Source organism: Prionailurus viverrinus, chromosome D1 (assembly GCF_022837055.1).
Source record: "Prionailurus viverrinus isolate Anna chromosome D1, UM_Priviv_1.0, whole genome shotgun sequence".
In the NCBI taxonomy this organism is placed as follows: domain Eukaryota; kingdom Metazoa; phylum Chordata; class Mammalia; order Carnivora; family Felidae; genus Prionailurus; species Prionailurus viverrinus.
In genome coordinates this window covers 10,811,123-10,828,367 of record NC_062570.1, presented here as the reverse complement: position 1 = coordinate 10,828,367, position 17,245 = coordinate 10,811,123, and the positions used below count along the sequence as shown (strand labels likewise).

Sequence of the window (17,245 nt, the reverse complement as noted above, 5' to 3'; positions counted from 1 at the left end):
AGGGCTGCCTTCTTGTGTGTCGGCGCTTGAAAGACCACCGCCCTGTGGGTAGAAATGTCTCCCTTAAAGATGATGATCCTGGGGTCAACCACAGGCAAGAACCAGCACTCACACAGGTAGGACTCAAGAAGGAACTTTGGTCTGAGACTCAGCCCCCAAGATCTAGTCTCCAGCGGCAGGAGCACCTGCCTGAACCACACCTGTGCTCCTGACAGGTACTGACTACAGATGGCCTCTGCTGCACAGGGCAGAGATACGAAGGTGAATTCACTGTATCTGGACAGCAGATCATCCCATGGTCTTCATTCTCTGTCTCTCTTTTGTTCCCCCACCTGTCTCAGCCATGCAGTGAGGCTCTAGTAAAGGGTCCTGTGTCAATTCTTGGACTGCTGTGAAAGGGTTATGATTTTACCCAAGGACAGGTCAGAAGCCCCCATACCAGTGGACTTCTAGCCCTTGAACTGCACCTCCTCACTCTTTCTCCAAATACCTTCTGATGTCAGAGCATTTCCCTTGCCCAGTACCAAGGCAAGGGTACTGCCTTGTCTCTTGTCCTCTCTCAAGGGCCTGTTCAGGGAAAAGCATCACAATCATACATACATGAGGGTCAGAGTAACTCTACGTTCCATATATTCCATACATCAATTTGTTCACTCAATTATTCACTCAATTTGTTGAGAAAGTTCTCCATTTGAGGCATTGTGCTAGACGCTGGGACATAATGGCAACAAGGCACATTTCTTCGAGAAAGTTTCATGAAAAAAACTTCAACAAGTTTCTCCATCTAGTGATGTCCCAGAATCTTGTAAGAATAGGAAGACTATAGTAGCCCCATCCATGCTTCAAACACCTCTCTCTACAAAGTTGCTTTGAATGACGGGGGGTGAGAAGTGCACCTGTGAGAGGTGTGCAGTCAGTCGACCATGACCAGTTTCCATTCACTGGAGCATATGCACATTGGCTTTGTGGTCATTCAGGAATGACCCACTACCCACCCCAGGCCCTCCTACCCAGGGAGGATGTGCTGCCTGGAGGGGTTAACTATGAAACACTATGAAAAAGGTGTGTACAAAGCCCTGGAGCTAAACTGAGACTATCTTTTCCTGGGGGAGGAAAGATAAGGAAAAGTAATCCTAAACAGAATGTTTACACACAAAGGAGACATTAAAATTAGTGTGTTTTCACAGAGAGCAAACATTTTAAAATGTGAGCCAGAAAGGAGGTAACTAGTGACTGGAAAATCTGAGGCATGTGGGGGACAGATTCCAGTTCCAACCAGAATCTGAGGGTAACTTTGGAGAGAAGGAGGGATTCATCTCCTCTAGGGACCAAAAAAATAAAAGACAGAGAAGGATGGCCCTACCACCCTAACAGATTCTGATTGGAAGAATACACATTGCAGGAATTCAGATACAAAGGGGTAGTGGACACTGAATTTTGGTTGTACAAAAAGTCCAACAATCTTTCCAGTTAGTGGGCTTCCGTTTGTGTGTAGTGGTAGCTGAGGCAATGCCTGCCCCTCTGCCACTGAAGAGGAAGAGGGGAAATAGCCTCACATCACCTCACCCTATTCCACTAGTTCCTGAAAGCCAGGGTATGACCCATGACATATGTTCAATCAGAAGCTCCTCCTCGTTCTTTCAATGAGGTGAGTGTGACCTAAAAGTGAAGGGGAGACATATTAGTTACCTATAGCTGCGTAACAAATTACCCCAAAATTTAGTGGCTTAAAACAACAAATATTTATTCTCTCAGTTTCTGTTGGTCAGGAATTCAGAAGGGGCTTAGCTGGGTGGCTCTGGCTCAAGATCTCCCATGAGATTTCAGTCAAGATTTTGGCTGGGCCTGCAGTCACCTGAAGGCTTGAATCAGGTTAATGACCTACTTCCAAGATGGTGGACTCACATGACTATTATCAAGGGCCACAGTTCTTCATTGGCTGTTTGTAGGAGGCCTCCTTTCCTCTCCATAAGGACCACTCCATAGGGCTTTTTGAGTGACCTTATGGCATGGCAATTGGTTTTCCCCAGAACAAATGATCCAAAAGAAAGGCAAAAACCATTATGTCCCCAGGAAGACATACACTGTCATTTCCACTATATCCCATTGGAGACACAGGAGAGCCCTATCCAGTGTAGGCAGGATTGCCAGGGGTGTGAGAACCAGAGGTGAAGATCATCAAGGGCCATTTTTGAAGCTGGCTACCATAGTCCCTCATGGTCACTGGCTGTCCAGCACAAGTGTCCTACAGGTTGCAGTAGTGCCACAAACAGCAGCCACGGGATGATCTAGTCATACTCCTGCAGCCCAGCCTCCAGACCATCTGTGAGTTTTGCTTACTTCCCAAGCTTGCTCTTCCAGCCTCTTATGAATTCTGTTGGTCTCCACATCCTTATAAACCTCTTGTCTTGCTCAAAGCAACAAGGCTACTTTCTATTGTTTGTGATCAAAAGCTAAATGGAACAGATTATGGTCTCCAGGAAGGTATAAATGAGCTCATGCGAGAGTAAGGGAGACGACAGAACTGAGGTCAGAGCTGTTAAGTTTAAGAAAGCTCACCATGGGGGATACGAGGGGGTATCCAAAAGGAAAATCTAAGAACAGTTGAGGACCATGGGGACCAACAGGAATTTGTGTAAGACTCGATTGAGAAATAAATATGGAATAGATTGTTCTTTTTTGTTTTACTTAAAACAGAAAACACCCTCCTCCCCTTTTAGTGGAGGTCTCCTAGGGTCACTGAAGACTGTACAAACTGCAGAGCCCAGGCTAACTCAGAAACTTAGGAGATTTCACATTTTTATTAATTTATTTTGGACCTCAGGTGCAGAGGATTAAGTCATACTTCTTATATTTTCCATTCTAACCACTATCTTATGCATTTATTCTCCTTTATTCACATATTCACCTCCCCACTCCCATCCCTACAGTTAGTCATCCTAATGGTTCAATCTATATCTGTTTACTTATATGTATTAATGCAAATGGGTACTGTTTTGTATGCATGCATTTTTAATTTGTGTAAATGTTGTGTTATACATCTCATTCTATGTCCTACTTTTTTCACAAGCTCTGTTTTTAATTCATTCATCTATGTTGCTCATAGATGAACAACATTCATCTATGTTGTTATATTTACATCTAATCAATGGCTGCTAACTGCTGCAGAGGCTTCCATGGTATATATGCACCACATGTTACCTTCCCATTCTCTCAAGAATGGATGCCCAAGATGCATTTAACTCCTCACCATCACAACAAATAACTCTGCTGTGAGCATACATGTCCCCTTTGCAATATATCTCTTGCACTGGAATGAATGGGTCATAGGGTATGAGTATACTTAATTTGATGAAGCTATGCCTGATTGCTCCCCAGAATGCCTCCACAAGTCCACTCCCACTAGAGGTACATGAAGGTTAAAAGTTTAACCTAAAGATTCATGGCCAGTATTCTGGCATCATAGGAGCAGCCTCTGGGTGTCTCCAACCTTGACTAAAACTATCTTTTACTTACAGTTATATGTTCAGTTTGTGCTCTCGTTAAAACGTTTTGCATGCCCCGCCCCTCCAGTGCAGTGCTCGCTCCTTTACCATCACTAAACACATCCCATAAGAAGTCTCAGGATATAAAGGAAAGAACAGAAGACTACTGATGGAACTTTTGCCTCCAACTTAGTCCCACCTACCTCATTGCTCCCTTCTTCCGAGCTCTCAGATTTTCAGATGCACGTAGACCACTAATGAGCACTGAATGAGAAGTTTTCTAATAAAAGCAAACTTCCCTCAACTCCTAACTTGGCACTAAGTATATTGCTTGAGTCCTCCTTTTTACCCAGCATCAATAAACTAGATGACCACCAAAATTATATGTTCTCCATTATATGCTCCCAGATTTATCTGGGGAAAGGCAAAAGCAAAATGATGAAAAGGTCAAAGGAAGGGTAGGCCAGCACAACAGGCTTCCCAGTTAACGAGTACGGAAATGTAAGGTTACAGAGAAAAAGTGGATTATCTGATCCTGGAAAATAAAGAAGATGAGTTAGCCAAAGCAGACTGGACTTCAAACCACCACCCCACATAAGCAGAGAGCCCAAATAGCTTCTCCAGTTATAATCGATGTTCCATCATGAATAAGTTAACATTAGATGGGGTTTATAGAAACCACATCTAAAAAAAATTATACTTTTACAAAATAATCTTACCAGTTCCTAACAAACTTCAAGGAATTAGGACAGCTATACCTCATACCCCCAAGTTATGACAGATGGAACTCAGGGTCAAAGAATTTTTAATGACTTGCCTGCGATCACATTGGTTAGCTGTAGAGCTGAAAACCAAATGCAAATACCAGCCTGGGATCTGGAAATGTGATTTGTAACAATGCAAAATTCCACTGTTGTAAAAGAATTTGGAGTCTAAGTGGAGTTTAATATAATGGAATCTGATTCACATACAATATTCATTGTTACAAGAAACATTTAAAGTGGGACATTTATGCCTGATGCTTCCAATTTGGGGGTACTGTGTACTGGAGGAGAAAGGCAAGAGGAAATAATAGTTGTTTCTTAAGGAAAATCTATAGTTCTTTTCCTCTTTCACCTATTTACTAGTCAACAGACGAGGTAATCTCCCCCAAGGCTTTAAATAGATTATCTCGTGTCCCCCTCAAGATCAGAAGAGGCTGCTTCTCTTCACACACTGCTGTGCACACACATATCTAGCAGTTCTGGGAGCTCCTCAAGGGTGGGCGCAGCCTCCTTGGACCCCCAGTGTTCAGAGACAGACAGGGCAGGGCTTCCAGGCTGGGGATCTGCAGTCCATGCTGAGAAGAGAAAGATAAAAAACACCGTGGTTCTAGGAGCCCAGGCAACAGTCTGTTGCAGAAGAGAAAAAAAAAATGTGTGTGATTGTAGACACAGTAGAGACCACCTGCTCTGAAGATGTGCAGTGTCTTGCCAAACTCCTCCCTGAGCCCTGTGGAGTAATTTCAGGTCCAAATCCTGCTGTCTGTGATGCTACTCCACATACTTCACTTTGGGGACTGGAAGAGAAGATCCTTCTCATGGTTCCTCCCAGCCCCAGGAACCCCTGATGCTGACCTCTGACCTCAAACTTCTGGCCACTCACTACCCATCTACCAGCAGAATCCCTGTGGTTAACAGAGACCAGCTTAGGCGTGAATAATCACCCTTGATGTCTTCTCCAGGCTCCTACAGTTTTTTTAATGATGAGAAAGAATCTGTTTGAGAGGTGATGCAGGTATAATAGACGACAAATAAAAATAAGCTTAAATTGGACATTAGAATCATACTTGATCAGTGTCACCTCCCTGCCAATGACAAAGATTGCTGAGTAAGGGCCTTTCCACACTATTCACTTTCCCTGGACATGTATTATCATTGCTATTTGCATGGCTAGTAAGTATATTGGCTTACTGTGGCTGACATAGTAAAATACCACCAACTGGGTGGCTTAAACAACAGAAATTTACTGCCTCAAATGTCTGGAGTCTGGAAGTCCAAGATCAAAGTGCCAGCAGGACTGGTTCTCCTGAGGGGAGAATCTGTACCAGGCTTCTCTCTTACCTTTGGTGGTCTGCCTGCTATTTCTGGTGTTTCTTAGCCTGGAGAAGCAGTCTGTATTCATCTTCAGAGGGCATTCTCACTGTGTGTATGGTCTGAATTCAAATTTCCCTCCTTTGTAAGGATGTTAGTCATACTGGATTAAGGGGCTACTCTGTTCCAGTATGAGCATGTCTTAACTAATTATTAATTACTAATAGCAATTAACTAATTACTAATTATTAATTACTAATTAACTAATTTTCAACAACCCTATTTCCAAATAAGGTCACATTCTAAGATACTGGAGGTTAGGGCCTCAAGAGATTAATCTTGAAGGGATGCAATCCAATCCACAACAGCTGGCTTTCCCATCCTTCAAGATGTAGGAGAACATCACATCCCCAGATAAGCTCCTCTATCTTGTCCAAACGTTCTCCGCTACCAAACCCTGCTGGTCTCACTGATCACAACTGTCAGTCTTTGATGTTTTCTCATCCGTTTCTCTGTTCCACTAGGATTGGAAGTTTCACTAACAAGGGGTTGGGGGTATGTTTGTCCTGCTTTCCATTGGACCTCTTGGTGCCAAGCGCATTGAGTGCTGTCTACATGCTTTGCTGTGCTAAGTCATATTGGAACCTGAGGTGAAAAGAGAAATCAGTAGAGTTCATGTATTCATTTAAATTTTGGGTATTTTGTTCATTGAGATTTTTGGCATTGATGTTGATTTTATAAATCCTGTATCAAAATATCATTTACCTTGGTGGCTGACTCTTTTGGTGCCCCTTATATTGCATGCTACAGGCAAAAAATATCACCTCGGCCTAGTAACACTGAAAAGGAACAGAAAATGAAGCAGGCTACTTTATCAGGAGAGACTGAGTGATTCTCTTTATTATGAAAAGCAGCAGAGTGACACGATTCTCTGCAATAAAACTGGATAGAAATGGAATAAAGGAAACTGAGGCAAGAATTGGGTCCTGTACATACCATGTTCATGGAATGGATGAATTAATATTGTTAAAATCTCCATACTATCCAAAGCAATCTAGATTCAATGCAATCCCTATCAAAATACTCATAGTATTTTAACAGAACTAGAACAAAAAACACATAAAATATATACTAAAGTACAAAAGACCCAGAAGAGCCAAAGCAATCTGAAGAAGAATAAAGCTGGAGGTATCACAATCCCAGATTTTAAAATATACTCCAAAGCTATAGTAATCAAAACAGTATGTTACTGACACCAAAACAGACTCCTAGATCAATCAATGGAACAAAACAGAGAGAGAGCCCCAAAATAAACCCACAATTAATGGTCAATTAATCTATGGTAAAGGAGGCAAAAATATACACTGGGGCAAAGATAATCTCTTCAATAAGTGGTGCTAGAAAACTAGACAGCTAGATGCAAAAGAAGGAAACTGGACCATTTTCTTATCCTATACACAAAAATAAACTCAAAATGGATTAAAGACCTAAAGGTGAAACCTAAAACCATAAAACTCCTACAAGAAAATGTGGCAGTAATCTCTTTTCTTACCCTATACACAAAAATAAACTCAAAATGGATTAAAGACCTAAAGGTGAAACCTAAAACCATAAAACTCCTGCAAGAAAATGTGGCAGTAATCTCTTTCACATCAGCCTTAGCAACACTTTCCTAGACATGTCTCCTCAGGTAAGGGTAACAAAAGCAAGAATAAACCATTGGGGTGATACCAAAATAAAAAGCTTTTATACCGTGAAGGAAATCAACAACAAAACAAAAAGGAAACCTAATGAATGAGAAAAGGTATTTGTAAATGATACATCTGCTAAGAGGTTAATATTCAAAATATGTATATAAAAGACTTATACAACTCAACAACCAAAAAACAAATAATCCACTTAAAAAATGGGCAGAGGACCTGAATAAATATGTTTCCAAAGACATCCAGATGGCCGACACATGAAGATATTCAGCATCACTAATCATCAGAGAAATACAACTCAAAACTACAATGAAATACCACCTGTCAGAATGGCTAGTATCAAAAAGACAAAAATAGCAAGTGTTGGCAAGGATGTGGAGAAAGGAGAACACTCCTGCAATGTTGGCGGAAAGGTAAACTGATGCAGCGGCTGTGGAAAACACTATGGAGATTCCTCAAAAAATTAAAAATAGAAATGTAATCCAGTAATTCCACTACTGGGTATTTATCAAAAGAAAATGAAAACATGAATTCAAAATGACATATGTACCCCTATGTTCACTGTAGTATTATTTACAATAGCCACATTATGGAAGCAACCCAAGTGTCCATCTACAGGTGAATAAAGAAGATGTGGTGTTTTTTATACACACATATGTATATATAGGTTATATAAGTATATATGCAATGGAATATTACACAGCCAAAAAAAAAGAACGAGCTCTTGCCATTTGGGACAACATGAGTAGACGTACAAGTTATTACGCTAAGTGAATTAAGTCAGGTATATAATGACAAATACCATATAATTTCACCATTATGTGAAATTTGAAAAAGAAAACAAATGATCAAAACAGAAACAAACAGTAAATACAAAGAACTAATGCTTGCCCGAGGGGAGGCGAGGGAAAGGAAAGGGGGGATGGGTAAAATGGGTGAAGGGGAGGTAAAGATACAGTCTTCTAGTTATGGAATGAATAAGTGACTGAGATAAAAAGAGCACAGGGAATACAGTCAATGATATGGTATAACATTATATAGTGACAGATGGTAGCAGCACTTGTGAGTATAGCCTAGTATGGACTTGTCGAACCACTATGCTGTACCCCTGAAACTAATGCAACATTGTATATCAACTGTACTTCAATTAAAAACAAAACTGGGTTCTGAAAACCTAAAGAGGATACATCAACCTTTTCCATCCCTATTCCTCATAACAAGGATTGCTTTGTCTCTGTCCTAGACAACCACCCTCTCCTCAAAGCTAATCCATGGAATGAAAACATCATTCCATTTCTGCCCAGCCTCAGCTCCAAAGGGTCATGCTGAAACCCAGGGCTCCTGGTGCTATGAGATCTTTTTTCTCTGTCTCCAACACATCCCGGGTAGGGCCAGGGCTTCTGAAACATAAATAACTGAGTGGCAGGGATTGCAGCAGAAACGTCTAAGGACTGTTCAACTCCCAAGCAAGAGAGAGTTGACACATCTTCCCAGGCCCCGGCGCCTCATCTAGTAAGCATACACTGCCAATTTCTCCGCAGGGCCTCTTGCATTCACTCAGTGTTCTTCCTGCCTCACCTCCAGCCTGCTTCTCTCCCCTCCTTGCCCCTCCCCTGCAGCCAGAATGAGACACGGCACCTTAGGGACAGGTTTATTCTTCCAGCTCCCCACAAGAGTCATTTCTGCGTTAAACATCTCTCCATAACCCTGTTTCTGGGTGATAAATTACCTGGAAAGGGGAAGAGTGAGGAATAATATCTCCCTGGTGCTGAAGTGAGGCTCCAATGCCAGTGATGCTGGTTGCTGGGAGGAGGGTGAGTCCCTGCTAAGTCATTGCTGGGGGAGTAAGCTCTGGCCAGCCTGATCACTTAACGTGGGACATGTTCACGTAGCAGCCTGGGACACTGGCACTGGTTCAAGGGCTGCATGTGAAGGCGCTCAGCAGGCCGTGGGTGGGGGCATTACCTTCAGTGTAGGAGCTCTTATAAAAGTATATGACCAACTTGTCTCCTTTACCAGAACCAGCAATTTCTTTGTTTTCTTTTTTTTAAATGTTTATTAATTTTTGAGAGAGAGCAAGAAAGCGAGCATGAGTGGGGGGCAGGCAGAGAGAGGCAGACAGAATCTGAAGCAGGCTCCAGGTTCTGAGCTGTCAGCACAGAGCCAGACGTAGGACTTGAACTCACGAACTGCTAGATCATGACCTGAGCTGAAGTTGGACACTTAACTGAAGGCGCCCCCAGAACCAGCAATTTCTTGAGCACTTAAGGGCCCACAGCTGCTTCCAGTGGGCCTGATGGTTAGTCTCTCTCACAGATGGGTCTTCTTAGATCCAAGTACCAGTCCTATTTGGAAGGAGTTGGGAATTTGAATTACTCTGTCTTTAAAGCCCATGCTGTGTGGTAGCTAAAGGGGAGAGGCGTCATGATGCCCTAGACCTCGAGCCACAGAACCGCTTAAACCCTCTGAAAATCAGTTTTATTGATTCTCAAATGGTAACAGTGCCACATCCTCTGACTAAATTGTTGGGAGGGTTAAATGTGTGATATGCCCAAATTGCACATGACAGGAGCTCTGTGAATGCTACACACACCTACCCACCACCGCCCAAACACACGCACACACACAGACACAAAGACACACACACACACACACATACCCTTCCAAGGGAAACAATGGGGACAGTCACACCACAGGGACGTGGCCCAGCTGGAGCCTTCCATTCTCATGCCCAAACCAATTTCCCAGATGTCCAGGACCTTCTTGTTCCTTCTACTTCCTGTGCCCATGTGCATGGTCACTGTGACACAAGACTTTGCAGGTGTATATACCCTACCTCTTTGTTTCTGGGCTGGGCCATTTTGGATGGTGCCTTTCAGAGGTGAAGTTTATATATCTGCAATTAGGAACCACCCCACCTTTGCTAGGCTTCCACCATATTTGAAGCAAATGCATTCCCTGCCCAAAACAGAGGTGGGAGAGAAGTATTTAATTTTCTCTTTTTATCTCCAGCCCCTATCAATGGATAGCCTTTTTTTTTTTTAAGATTCTAGGCCCGAAGACATGAATAGACATTTTTCCGAAGAAGACATCCAGATGGCCAACAGACACATGAAAAGATGCTCACACAACTCACCATCAGGGAAATACAAATCAAAACCACAATGAGATACCACCTCACACCTGTCAGAATGGCTAAAATTACAACACAAGAAACAACAGATGTTCACGAGGAGGTGGAGAAAGGGAAACCTTCTTACACTGTTGGTGAGAATGCGAACTGGTACAGCCACTCTGGAGAAGACTATGGAGGTTCCTTAAAAGGTTAAAAATAGAACTACCCTATGACCCAGGAATTGCACTACTAGATATTTACCCAAAGGATACAAAAATGCTGACTCCAAGGGGCACATGAACCCCAATGTTTATAGCAGCATTACCAACAATTGCCAAACTATGGAAAGAGCCCAAATGCCTATCAACTGATGAATGGATAAAGAAGATGGGGTGTGTATATACATACATACATACATATAATGGAATATTACTCAGCCCTCAAAAAGAATGAAATCTTGCCATCTGCAACAATGTAGATGAAGCTAGAGTGTATTATGCTAAGTGAAACAAGTCAAAGAAAGATAAATACCATATAAATTTACTTAAATGTGGAATCTAAGAAACAAAACAGATGAATATATGAGAAGAGAAAAGAGACAGGGAAGCACACCATAAGAGACTCTTAACTATAGAGAAAAAACTGAGGGTTGATGGAGGGAGGGGGTGGGGAGTTGGCTAAATGGGTGATGCGTACGAAGGAAGGTACTTGTTACGTTGAGTACTGGGTGTTATATGTAAGGGATGAATCACTAAATTCTACTCCTAAAACCAATATTACACTATATGTTAGCCAACTAGACTTTAAATAAAAATTTGAAACAATGCAAAACAAAAAAGATTCTAGGCCCCAATGGGGTCCTTCCATTGCCTGACTAGTCAAGGAAGAGAAGACTGAAAAAAAAGACTTGGAGACTCGTGGACTGCTCAGCCTCCTGAAGGAAGCTGACTTTGTCTTCAAGAGATCAAAGCACAAGACTCTAAAGGAGACAAATGGAAAGGAGCTCCAGAAACCCCTCCTGGGCCTGGGTCAAGAGCAGTGTCTGTGCAGCACAGGGAAGAGAGAAGCATAGAGTCAGAGGTTGGAAAGCACTTTGGGAGTCAGCCAGTCAGCCTTCTCATCCAATGGAGAAAGCTATTCGTTATTCACTCATTCGTTCAACAAGCAACTGTTACTTATCTAATCTCTGTGTGCAGATCTGGTGAGAGAAAAGAAAGTTGACCATGCCCCATGGACAATCTTCAAACACAAAGGAGACCATTTTGGTTCATCAACGTTTTCAAAGATTTCCCCAGAGAGGAAGCTCCATGAACTCCAGGTTCATGTGTGGTTTGCTCCTTGCTGGATTTCTTGTGCCTAACTCATCGTTACCACTCAATATTTGATAACTGAATGAATGGATGATTGAATGAAATACCCTGATTGCAGAAGACAGCAAAGTCATACCTCCAGGGCTCTAGAAAGAAGTATAACCTGAGGACTGAGCAGCAAGAAAAATAAAAAGCAGAAAAAAAAAATTGGAAGTCACAAGTGATGCAATCCATGCAAAAATGACACCTTGTATTGAAATAGATCCTTGTTCACTGTGTTAACATTAAGTGATGTTTTAGATTACTTATTAGAGAGTACACTATGTGCAGACCTCGTGGTTTTGCTCCAGGCACAATGCCACATGCCTCTGGTGGTACATTCAGTCTTGTTTGGGAGCCTGGCACTGGGTGATTTCCTGATCCCACTCCTGTATCCTGTTGCACATATCCTCCATCCACCTTCCTTCCACCTCACTGGCACTGCATCCGTGTCGGACCCCTCACTCGGATCTAGCCCACTGCAGGCCTAGGTTCTGTTGTCAGAATAAGCGTCCCAGGTGGAAGCAGGAGGTAGCACTCTTCCTGCCATTTTTGCTTTCAGAAAACTGTAGGTGAGGCTATTGAATAATTGGTTCTTTCTGGAGAAGGACTAATAATCTGTCTCTCTTGGAGCTATTACCAGGCTGGCCTGCCAAGCAGACAAGTGTTAAGAGGAGAATATGGGGCAGTGGCCAGGGTGGGGAGTAAGCTCCAAAAAATGGAGTCAAGACCTGCAGAGAGGTCCCCTCCGGGCAGCAGACTATGAATCATGTCCTTCCTAGAGACACTCAAAATGCATAGCCCTCCTGCCCTCCTTCTGCATCGGCTCCATGGGGCTGGCTCAGCTTTGTCTGGACCTGCAGGTTTTGATTCCCACTTCGCCCATTTATGGACATGCTGCCACCCACTGTGTAGAGCCTGTGGAGGGCCCTGGATGTCCCAGTCAATAAGACCACACCTGTGAATCAGCAGCTGTTGTTGAGCTTATTAGGAACCCAGCACAGGACTGGGGCCTGTGGGCATGGCTCCTGCTCTCAGAAGCTCACAGCCAGAAAGGCCCACATCCCGCCTCTGACGAGGCTGCCTCAGAATCACTTCTATGGTCCAAGTCTCCCTGTTTGCTCAGGGCTACGTGAAAGGTACAATCTTCAGTCCTTGTCAGTGCATAGTGCCCAGAGTTTGCCGAACACTTTTACGTTATCTCACTTAATCCTTAGAATCTTCCTGTGAATGTATTTCAGAAATAGAAACTTAAGTAAGAGATTCCTCCAAGTTCACCAATCTAGGTAGTGGTGGGCATGCAATTCAAACCCAGACTTTCCTAAGACAAGTGCCCTTCCTCTTTCCTCTGTTCATGTCTGTGGAGGAGAGGCTAAGTCTGAGGTCATGAGAGGGCAGGGGCTGTTGGGCTGGGACTGAAAAGGAGGGTCAGCTGGGCAGAACATTGCAAAGTGTGGCTCTGAGCAATCACATGACAGTCTGAGGACCCTAGAAGTCACTAAAAAGGGAGAAGAACCATCACCTGGGCCTGGGACATGTTTGTTCCTATTTCTTCCTGGAAGATAAAATTCCAGGATGGGCATAAAAGGCTCAGGTACCTTAGTAGTAATGACATAGAGGTTAATGAGGTAGTACTTCTTTGAATCTTTGAATATATGTGCAATGACCCTGACTGAGCTCCACTATACACAATATTGTACACAATACACAGGTTTCTTCCACTCTCTGAACATAGAGTGTTCTTAAGAAGCCTTTTAAGCCAAAATGACATAAAGCAAAAAGTATCCCCCACTTTCTGCAAGTTCCCACTAGGCCACTTTGCTTTTACAAAAGACCTACATTAGTATAGCAATGGCTTTTTTCCCCCTAAAAATGGAAATCCTCTTTGGATTTCTTTTGGTTAGCAAAAGCAGGTACTGATGTAGGCCTTTCATCAAGGTGAAGTGGCCTAACAAAAACTTTTGGAAAGCAGGGGATACCTGCACTGGGCCCTTAGAAGCCTGTGAGTGGGAGTCTGCCATGTGTCTTCTTTCTTCTCCACCAGGGAGGGGCCGAGCACCTTCCTTTGCTGTCCATCCACTGTTATTAGAAAGGTGGGTGCCCTCAATACTCATCATCTATCCCTCTGACAAGGTAGGGGACTGACCAAGTGTCCCATTTGCCTCTAGAAATAATAGATGACCCAGAAGAAACAGTACTGGCTTTTTTCAGGTACACTCTTTTTACCCATGTCATGGATGAGATTCACATTTCCCGTCATTTAGACCCTTTTTATGCCCTTTTGTTCTATGCCTCAGGTCTCTGTTTTGGTTTGGTTTTCCTGGGCTGCTCACCATGGAAGTGCTGCCCTCTTGGTGACAAGGATGACAAGGAGCCCTATAGTGACCTGTTCACTGTGTGTCTGTGTGTGAGACAGAGAGATACCATGCCATTCCTATAGCCTCAAGCTGAGTCTGCAGAGCTTCCTCTGAGACCCTTGAAATCTCCCAGATGCTTTGCTATCAAGCTCATCAGATGGCCAAGGTTGACAGACAATCACACACATGGGCACACGCACAGAATCTGCACAAAGAATGCATGGTTATCCCAATAGAAGCAAGATTGGGTGTGGTGCTGGTTCTAAACTCCCAACAGCACTTCCTCTTCCCCAGCCTATCTCTCATGGAGAAGACCTGAATTCTGTTTCCTTGACAACCCGTCTCCCTCTCTCCCCATATTTTTTAATGCTGTGGTGATAAGGTGTATTTAAACCCAGCAGCCATGTTCCCATGGTGATAGAAGACCCCCAGTAAGTTGCCATGGGAACAAGAGACGGCTTTGAAAGAAGATAAAAGTAAGTCAGCTTTACAAGCGATGACAGCAAAGTTAGAAGCAGAGAGGCTGGAGAATATGGCTCAAGAAGGCATCAGGTCACGTGTAATCGTCCAGCCCTATTCTACCTGAGGCTGGTGGGAGGTCAATGTGGGGGGGCCAGGGGCAGGGCCGGGGGACAGGGAGGTGGGAGATTTGACTCTAAGCTTCCGGCTCTTTCACAAGAAGACTGAGCAAAGCAACATGACTGTTGGAATTTAAAGACAAGCTCTCTTCATTTGCTCTTATTTGCTATTTACTCCTTTGTCTCTCTTCTTCTGAAAGGCTTTTTCTTTTTTTAATGTTTACTTATTTTTGAGACAGAGAGAGACAGAACATGAACGGGGGAGGGTCAGAGAGAGAGGGAGACACAGAATCTGAAGCAGGCTCCAGGCTCTGAGTGGTCAGCACAGAGCCCAACGCGGGGCTCGAACTCACGGACCGTGAGATCATGACCTGAGCCGAAGTCAGAGGCTTAACCGACTGGGCCACCCAGGCGCCCCCTGAAAGGCTTTTTAGGAAATAAAGGAACTGGGTGGGGCAGCTGAGATGTGAAGACCTGAACGATGAGGGCATTTGTTCTTAGCTGCTCCATGACCTGAAAGAAATAGAGCCCTTAAAGCAAGCAGCGTTATCCCTACTGTTTTTCCCCCAACATTTTATTATCTGTATTTCCAAACATACAGCAAAGTTGAAAGAATTTTGCAATTAACACCTGTGTACCCACCAACCTAGATTGTGCCATTAACATTTTACTGTATTTGCTCTGCTACCTATTTATCTGTCAGTTACTCTTTCCCTTGACTGATTTCACACTGTTAGTGGGTGAAGTAGGATTCAAACCATTCAGCTCCTTGCCAAAGCCTCTTTTCTTTCCATCCGCCATTTAGGGTGACCCACCACCCCAGTTTGCCAGGAAGTAAGAGGGCTCCCGAGACATGGGACTTACGGTTTTCACATTAGTACAGCCCCCGGGAGGGGCTACCCTACCCCTTCCATGGTATGTTCTGAGAAATTTAAGGTGTGGTTAAGGCAGAAGGGGCCCCTGGAGAAAACACATGCAACAACTACCTGTATAAACAACTGTACAGACAGACAAAACCCAGTGCTGGACAGGGTACTGAGGGAGAGCTGCCACTTCTTACAACCACTTTGAAACACATTTGGAAGCATCTGCTAAAGCTAAACGTATGCATAACCTATGACTCAGTAACTCCAGTCTTAGATATCCAGAAGAAATGGGAGTATATGTTTGCCAAAAAAAAAACGAAAAAAAAGAAAAAAGAAAACCATGTAAAAGAATGTTGAGAGTAGCTTTATCCATTTTAGCCCAATCTACAAACAACCCAACTATTCATCAATATAACTATTTATCATACATTCATATAATGGAGTACTATAGAAATCTACTGACATGCAACAACATGGATGAATCTTAAAAACATACTGTTCAATGAAAGAACCAGGCACAAAAGAGTACAGAATGGATGATTCCATTCAGGTGAAACTCTAGAACAGACAAATCTCGCCTACAGTGATAGATGTGAAAGATGGGGTTACGCGTGGGCAAGGAGGGGCTGGTGTGGACTGGCGGATGGGAGTGCTCGACGGGTCCTGTAACATGATCTGAATGGGGGTTATGTGGGCGTATTCAGATGTAACCCTTCACTGAGCTGTATGGATAACATTAGTGTGTACCTGACTGTTATATCTCAATTTCAAAGTTTAAAATAAGGCAGACATCAGAACGCCGAAATCAAAAATAAAAATAAAAAGTATATGGAGAGATCAGTAAATGCAGGAGCTGATAGAGAAAGCTGTAGTCCGGTTGCCAGCAAGCCCAGAAGGAGCTGGAAAACACTGAGCTTGTTACCAAATTATTCTTTTACTCCGGAAATTTGATCCACAAGTCTGTCAGTACCAGGAATTTCACATCGCGTCACAAAGAGCCAGAGCAAGTAGTTTGCAATGGAAAGGTGCTGTAGTTTAAGAACAGAAAAATCATCTTTGGTTTTTAAACAGGAAGGGGCCAAAAGGTTATCTCTCCCGTCTGAACTGAGAGGTTGTTTTGGAAACATCAACAACAACAACACAACAACTTAGAAATAACGCTTGGGACAGATTCCAGGAAATTAAAATCTGGAAACAAAGGTAAAGCTGTTTCTGTCTTTCCCCCCCACTGAGGAGGAAATCTAGTCTGGGAAATTTCCATCCCCCTAGCAGGGGAGGGGCAAATGCTGCTGGGCACAGGTACAGATGGCCTCAGGGCTCCGTGTGAGTCACCTCCACCTCTGCCTGTCTGGAGCCAGCCCCAAGGAGATAGAAGGGTAAAAACCACATCTGTGCCTTCAATATATGCACAACACGCTTTCCACGGATTTCCAGGTGCCCTAGAAAGTCAGAGACAGCCATGTGGAGGCTTGGCCATTGCACAGAGATTTCCTCCTCAGGTTTTCGCCTTAAAATGAAAGGGTGTGTCAACTCACTCTACCTTTGGTAGCTTCCAGGTCCCACAGCAGCCATCCTCTTCAAAGAAAGCCTCTCTTCTGCCACAGAGAGCTGGGGAGGACAAGGGCAGGAGGCAGGTTAGACACCTCCAGCCCCCCGTGGGCCTCTCCACCCCAGTTACCTGGGCTACATCCTTTCTTTCCATCTGAATTAATTTTGCATT

The 17,245-nt window shown here is 43.5% G+C and overlaps 1 long non-coding RNA gene across 1 annotated transcript in view; it reads right to left on the bottom strand.

Moving 5' to 3' along the window:
* The window catches only part of LOC125176297 (uncharacterized), a 509,320-nt gene that overhangs the window by 268,798 nt on the left and 223,277 nt on the right, over nucleotides 1–17,245 (bottom strand). Inside the window, exon 3 of the long non-coding RNA XR_007156211.1 lies at nucleotides 17,066–17,133. This is a non-coding gene — a long non-coding RNA (uncharacterized LOC125176297). The remainder of the gene's footprint in view (nucleotides 1–17,065; nucleotides 17,134–17,245) is intronic.